This window comes from Lactuca virosa, chromosome 1 (genome assembly GCF_052849685.1).
Source record: "Lactuca virosa cultivar CGN04683 chromosome 1, Lactuca_virosa_CGN04683_v6, whole genome shotgun sequence".
In the NCBI taxonomy this organism is placed as follows: domain Eukaryota; kingdom Viridiplantae; phylum Streptophyta; class Magnoliopsida; order Asterales; family Asteraceae; genus Lactuca; species Lactuca virosa.
Window position 1 is genome coordinate 11725454 of NC_136426.1, and position 7962 is coordinate 11733415.

At 40.2% G+C, this 7962-nt stretch overlaps 1 non-coding gene across 1 annotated transcript; it reads right to left on the reverse strand.

Moving 5' to 3' along the window:
- Positions 1-5915: 5915 nt before the first annotated feature.
- Positions 5916-6022, reverse strand: LOC145151617 (small nucleolar RNA R71). The gene has a single exon (XR_013732182.1). It is a non-coding gene; the product is annotated as a small nucleolar RNA R71 (small nucleolar RNA).
- Between the last annotated feature and the right edge of the window lie 1940 nt (positions 6023-7962).

The window sequence follows — 7962 nt, forward strand, 5'->3', positions numbered from 1 at the left end:
TCGAGTCTGATGAACAGATTGACGAATCTGATCCCTCCTCCTTTTGACAATTCACATATGCATCAAATTCAACTAAAAAACATCTTATGCTTTGATACCATTGATGGGTTGATCATGCAATCCTAATTATTTTAGATCTAAGTTTTTCACTAGTTGAACATGTAATTGAATACCAAAGCAATAAACCCTAGATCTAGCATACAATTTTCAAAAATCATATAGCAAAAGGGTTTTGATGATTACCTTACTTGTTATGTAGTAATAACAAGAACTCCTTGTAGATCATTGGCTCTTGAAAGCTTAGTGCCTCAAATGTTGCACCTCTAATGGTTCACAAACACCACTAGCAAAAGGATGAGAGGAGAGAGGAGGAATGCACTAAGAATTTCGGTTAGGGTTCTCTGGATGCAAGCATTGGCCGAATATCCCAAGTCTGGGGGTTCCTTATATAGCTGAGGGCTGCTAGGGTTTCTGGAGGAAACCCTAATTTCCTGCTTAAGGATTAAGCAACCCATGGACCTCCCACTTAAAAGCCTTGGACGAAATCTATAGGGTTTCCCTATAGAATTTCGTCAACTCCCAATTAAGGAGTCCACCAGCCCAGTTTCACAACTATCAATGATTTGCAAAACAACCCCTGTTCTTTTAATCAGTTCCTTTAATCCCAAAATTAATTTCTGATTAAATACTAATCAAATAACATGATTACTAATTAATATATTATTTTCATAATACATTAATAACTCAATTTATTATTCAAAATAATAAATTCAACCTCTTTCTCCAAAAGTCATCATGTCAAGTTGCTATGATGAAGGCAACCTAAAAGGACCATGCTACTATCAAATCAAGTACATACCAATTATAGTTATGGGCTTAGACACCTAATCCAATAGTTGGTGGTAGTGGCAGGTGGTGGTCATAATGGTACGTAGTGGGTGGGGGAGGTAGGTGGGTGGTGGGTGGGGATAATGGTGGTAGGTGGTGGTGGTCGGTGGTAATGGGTGGTTGTGATGGGTGGTGGTTGGTGTTAGTGGCAGGTGGTGGTCATAGTGTTGGTCAAACATCCCAAAAATACAAACCAAAAATTACGTTTTAAATTCTTAATAAAACCATAGTTATCCCAAACACATGTCATAATATTTCAAACATCATATCAATGTATATCAAAATATCAGAGTATACACATCCCATGCTGAAACAAATGGTGTGTGCACTGCAATCATCCCGAGCTCTTCCCCTTGCTACCGGAAGTACCTGAAACCAAAACTGAAAACTGTAAGCACGAAGCTTAGTGAGTCTCCCCAACTACCACATACCATACACATATCACATAACATATCTTGGGCCCCGCCCCTGCTACATCGAGTCAAGCTCGGCATCGGCTATCCCGGCATCGGGCCTCGCCCGGCATCGAACCCTATTTGGCATCGGGCCCCGCCCGACATCGAGCAGATCTCGTCATACATATAAACATATCAACCAACATATAACATAAGAACATAATACGAACATGTAAACATTCCTCGGTCCCCGCCCGACATCGGACCGAGATCCAGAATTATAATAACATTCCTCGGGACCGCCCCAGCATCGGACCGGAGTCCGGAATATACTATCATAACATATTAACTAGACATTCCTCGGGCTTGCCCCGGCATCGGTCTGAATCCCGAAACACATAACACATAACAACCACATGCAAGAATCACAAAGACATCAAACATACAATCATACAAGCATTCCTCAGGACCGCCCCGGCATCGGATCGAAATAAGGAAAACAGATAAACCTACTTCGGGCCCTGCCCGGCATCGGACCGTGGTCCGGAACTACTATTATCTAAACGGGTCGGCCTTGGTGCCTTAGACCCGTTCCTACAGAAGAAAACTCACCTTGCAAAGCTGTCTGTAAAATCTCGCGGTGAGGAATATCTGATAGTTGCTCCAACGACTCCCCGACTATCAATATCACAATAATACTTAGTCAAAAACCTGATAATCCTTCTCATGGTAAAATGACCATTTTACCCTTGGTCAAATTCAACATCCTGGTCAAAGTCAAAGTCAAGGTCAACTCCTAGTCAACCCCAACTCGTCGAGTTATCTTCCAACTCGGTGAGTTCATGTACTACTCAGACTCGTGGTCAACCGGGTCAACTCATCGGGTCCCTTCCCAGACTCGTCGAGTTCTTCCTGTCATAACATCGGGACACAACGACTTTAAATCGTCGAGTCCCTCCTTTGACTCGTCGAGATCTTTAGTTTTCGAGTCCTAATACGGTCCAACTCACTGAGTCATCTCCTAGACTCAACGGTTTCACTCAAAACCAAAAAAAGGTTAGGGGTCCACGACCCGACTCGCTGAGTCCAAGAACAACTCGTCGAGTCCCCCAAATGTTAAATCCATACAGTCGATTCTAATCAATTCCAATGTTTCCAACTCAGATATCTGGACTCCTTAGACTAGCATTACACATAAAGTTACTAACTTTACGTGCATGCATGGTTTTATGAAGCTAAAACACCTACCACAAGCTAAAATGGAGGTCTAAGTCATGGAATAAGGCCATGACTGAATAAAGGTGGCAATTTTGAGCTTCTAAAGCTCAAGAGTGCCCATATCTGAAGTCCTTACATCTCCAAGAGCTCAAATCTCATAAATGACCTTGGAAATGGCCCAAAAGTGACAATATACAAGCTCAAAAGAAGATCTAAGTGAATAGAAGCCAAGGTATAAGCTTTATACCTCTATCAAGACAAAAATTAGTACTCAGCTCTGGATCTTCAGCCTTCCTTCTGCAACTCCAAGTACTTTATTCCTTCTTCTAGCTTTAAATCACAAAAATGGCAAGAAAATAGCTCAAGATCACTCAAGATTGATTAGGGTTTGGAGGTGATAAAGGTTGGGGTGCAGGTCAGATATGATGCTTAAATAGGGTGCAAGCCCTAAAGATTAGGGTTTTCATCCAGACTGTCCTACTCGTCGAGTAGTTCACTTAAAACCCTCGCATACTCTGCCTTCTACTCGAAGAGTTAGGGTCACCAACTCGTCGAGTAGTCCTTCCAAAATGAATAAAATAATTAAGTTAAATGCATACCAGGAACTATGCGTTACAGTTGGGTGGGTGGTAGTGATGGTGGTGGAGGTGGATGGTGGTGGTGGGTGGATGGTGATGGTGGTGGGTGGGGTTGGTGGTGTCGGGTGGTAATGGGTGGTGGTGATGGTGGATGGTGGTCATGGTTGGCGGTGGGGGGTGGTGGTGATGATGTTGGGTGGTGGTTTTCGTGGGTGGTGGAGGAAGGTGGCGATTACGGGTGGTGATGGTGATGGATGGTATTGTTTGGGTGGTGAGTGGTGTTGGTTAATGAGTTTTTTAAAAAAAAATTTACTTATTTTTTTATTTATATTAATATTATATTATGATTTTAATTTTACAAATTGTGTGCTCCAAATTTGTTCTCAAGTGTTCTCACAATAAGAAATGTTATCGATTGAACGCTCTCTTAATATATATATATATATATATATATATATATATATATATATATATATATATATATATATATATTTATATGTGCATGTTTAGCCCTATATTTAGTATAGATTTTTATCATTTGTTAGCTAATTAATTGCATATTATGGACAAAAGGTACTTAATTATGTTTGAATTATATTTTCAGTCCAAAAGAAGTGCTTGGAAGCAAAAGGAAGCAGGAGCAGCTATCGGGAAACTTTGGAGTGAACAAAAGAAGAAAGGACCAAAAACCACAAAGGACTCGGCGAGTCTGGCATTGACTCGACGAGTTCCCACGAAGATTCGCGAAGCAGAAGATTCCTTGCCTTGCCGTACACGGGGATTTAACGAGGGACTCGACGAGTCGGTCTTGGACTCGACGAGTCGAGTCGAATCTATAAAAGGAGCCTTCCAGATCGATTCAGAAAAATTGGGAGAACCCTAGAGAGAGGAGCTGCGATTCAGAACGAAGACAGGCATCTGGAAGAGTGAAGATCCAACCCAATTCCAATTTTGAAGGATAACTAAGGCATAATTCGATTTCTCTTGACTAGATTTAGTACCTAAACCATGTTTATGTTATTGAATTTCGTTTTTGAGTCTTCTACTGCCTTAATCATGAGCTAAACTTTTTAGCTTCTGTTTGGGTAAGACAAATTTGAGACTATGGTTTGATTAATGGTAGGATTAACTCTAAATTGGTGATTTTGTTAAATTAAGCTTGTTAAAGATCCTTATGCATTAACCATAACTATTTTCTGTTAATAGGAAGGCAATTAGGCTGCATGAACATCTCTTAATTGTTTACCTCATGTGATTTATGTGAACACTTTATTATGTGCCTAGGATTAGCGAATGTGAAACTAGGATTAATTAGAGAATGGGTAAGTTAATGTGTGAGCTTGTTTGATAAACCAACAACAAGAGGCTAATTGAATTATTAATTTGATTAACCATTACAAGTCTTATTTAACCCGAATAAATAACCTAGAGAATTAATTAATCTAGACAACTGGCCACTGCTTGAATTAGTTTATTTTCTAAGGATTAGCGATAGCGAATGTGAACCTAATCACCTGAATCGGTAGCCAATAAAAGGTTAATCCATTGCACTATTACCATTAAATCAACCATAGGATCAATTGAGTCGAACCTGAACAAAAGTCCCTTTTAGATATTGAATTTAGTTGGTCTTTGCTTGCTTAGTTGTTAGTTAGTTATTTAGTTTAACTGATAGTAAGTTTCTAGTCTTGCAAAACTAGAGAAAACCCCATTTTATTATTTGTTTTAGATAATATTAGTAATTAATTTAGTTTGTCGTTCCCTGTGTTCGATACCCTACTTATTTAACTATACCACAAATGATAAGTCCACTTCCTTTGTGTGTCTAATTTATAATTGAAAAGTAGGATTAAAACTAGTTGGTTTTACACACATCAAGTTTTTGGCGCCGTTGCCAGGGAACGGTTCTAAATTTAAATTGATTACTATTGTTATCGATCCTTTGTGTGAGATTTCTCTTGCACAAAGTTACTGCTTTTAGTAGATTTAGGATTAGAATTAAATTTCAGTTTTTAGCTTTTAGGAAGTTTGTTTACAATTTTTGTTGTTTTTGCATCGAACTCGCCGAGTCCCTACGACCAGACTCGACGAGTCCATCGCTGAACAACTATTTTCATTTTTAGTTTTTTTTATTCCTTTTACGCGTGTCTTTCTGTTTATTTGCAGTACGTTTATGACCAGAGGAGGAAATACACCCTTGATTCCACCGCTTGAAGACCCGGAAGCTACTTTAAAGAAGAACAAAGGAAAAACCATTGGAGAATCCGCATCTTCAAAGAACTCACCTTTGAAGAATATCAGATCTGTTTTCAGCAAGAAGAGCAGTAAATCAGGAGGATCCAGCATTTCCTTGGCGAACGAAGACCCAATCAAGGAGGACATCGAGTACGAATCCGAACGAGAAGAAAGCGAATTTGAAGGGAGCGATTTAGAAGGCGGATTCGACACCACCATGGCTAACATCGATGAAGTTCCCATGGGCGAATGGAAGAAGAAGATGCGTGAAGACACCGGTCTGGGGCTCGTGCAACCCGCGATTCCCGCAAACGCCAATTTTGAACTCAAAGGCCACATACTCGCCCAACTTAAGGAGATTCCATTCTATGGAAAAGATCACGAAGACGCGTACAAGCACCTAGAAGAGGTCAGCGACATAGCCGATTACTTTAATTTTCCTAATGTGGCACGCGATACCGTTTTGCTTCGTATGCTTCCCGTCACGTTCAAAGGTGCTGCAAAGGATTGGCTCAAGTCACTCCCTCCCGGATCCATCACTACATGGGCTAAGATGAAAGAAGAATTTATTGATCAATTTTGCCCTCCCTCAAAGATAGCCAAATTAAAGAAAGCTATTGCCAACTTTGAACAACAAGTTGGAGAATCCTTATATGAGGCGTGGGAGAGATACAAAGGCTTGCTAAGAAACTGCCGACATCATGATCTAAATAGTCAACAAGAAGTCTCCATTTTCTATGATGGAGTGAATGTAACCACAAGGCAGCTTCTTGATTCGCAAGGACCTCTCACAAAGAAGCCACCCCCGGAAATCAAGGAGTTAATTGAAGAATTCTCTAAGCATTCTAGAGAATATCATAATCCTAGGAATAATCCAATTAGAGGGAAGGTGAATTCTGTTTCTGAGGACATGGCGGCAATGATGGCAATGTTGAAAAGCATGGATAGGAGGATGGATAAGATGGATCAAACAATCCATGCTATTCGGGTTGGATGTGAGAATTGTAACGGACCTCATCTTACTAGAGATTGTGATTTGGATGAGAATGGAAACAAGAAAGCTCAAGTATTCTATTTAAGCGGAGATAGATTCGATAATGATTGGCGAAAACCGAAGAAAGAATGGCTACCATATGATGAGTACAAAAAAGCGAATGAGGAAAAGTTTAGACAACAAGCAAGGGGTTTTTACCAAAAGGAGGAGCCAGTGCAAGAAAGGAAACCAAACTTGGAAGAAATGCTCACTAAATTTGTAGCTGCATCTGAGAAAAGACATAATGACCATGATGCTGCAATACAAGATACAAGAACCATACTAAGGAATCAGCAAGCATCTATTCATAACATTGAGAAACAGCTAGGGCAGCTGGCCCAAAAAATCAATCAAAGACAACCGGGTGATCTTCCAAGCAATACCGAAAAGAATCCACGAATGGATCATTTGAATGCTATAATAACTAGTTCTGAAAAAATTTCACTCCTCTGACCCCTACCCAGAAGGCCTCAATAAAGGTGCAAGCGGAAGAAACAGGAAACTCGAATTCAGCAAAACCCGACTTGACTCGCCGAGGTCCAGTCATGGACTCGACGAGTCCAAGGCCTGATGACAAAACTATTTATTCTTTAAAGCCTTCCAGGCCACCTTTGCCATTTCCGATTCGAGCCATACCTGATGATCAAGTTAAAGAGTATAGGAAGTTTCTGGAGCATGTAAAGGCCCTTCAAGTCAACATTCCATTTGTTGAAACGATACTTCAAACGCTTAAATATGCAAGCTTGTTGAAGAGTCTCTTTGCCTCTAGAAAAGATATGGCAGAAGTACCTGAACTAGTGTTGAATGAGCTGCCTGAAAAGAGGGGTGATCCCGAAAGCATCTCCATACCTTGTCAATTTGGGAACATAATTGCTACTCATACGTTGACCGATTCGGGTGCAAGTATTAATCTAATGTCATATTCTTTCTTAAAGAAGCTAAATTTACCGGATCCAAAGCTGATTCATATGAAGATCCATCTAGCCGATAAGACAATAATACATCCAAAAGGAGTGTGCGAAGATCTTCACATCAAAGTCGATAAATTTGTTTTCCCCGTGGACTTTGTAGTGCTTGACATGGAAGAAGACCCTAAAGTTCCAATCATTCTTGGGAGACCATTTTTGAATACCACTTGTGCATTAGTCGATGTGTGCGAATCTACTCTAACACTAAGGGTGGGGAACGATTCAGTGGTGGTTAAAGCAGAACAAGAGAAACAGTATGAAAGGACAAAAGACGAAAAAGTTTCCTCAATAGATTTGGATGATGAAGTGTTAGAAATAGAGCTTGCACTTTTACAAGAAGAAAATCCAAGTCAATTTCTATTACCTTCTGGAAGGAAGTTCGATGCTGGAAAAGATTTAAAGGAGATAGAAAGGTTGCTAGAGGAAGCTGATTCAAAAGAAACAATAAAAATTGTGGAAACCTTACTGACTCGCCGAGTAGCATCGACTGACTCGACGAGTCCAAACGAGAACTTCAAAAATGATGAAGATCTTGTCCTGCTACTTACAAATCCCCTTTCTGGCCTTGATGGGCACACTTTTCCTGATCCTTTGGAAAGTCCAATAGAAGAGAGTGAAATTGTTGAAAATTTTTGTGACTTCCAACA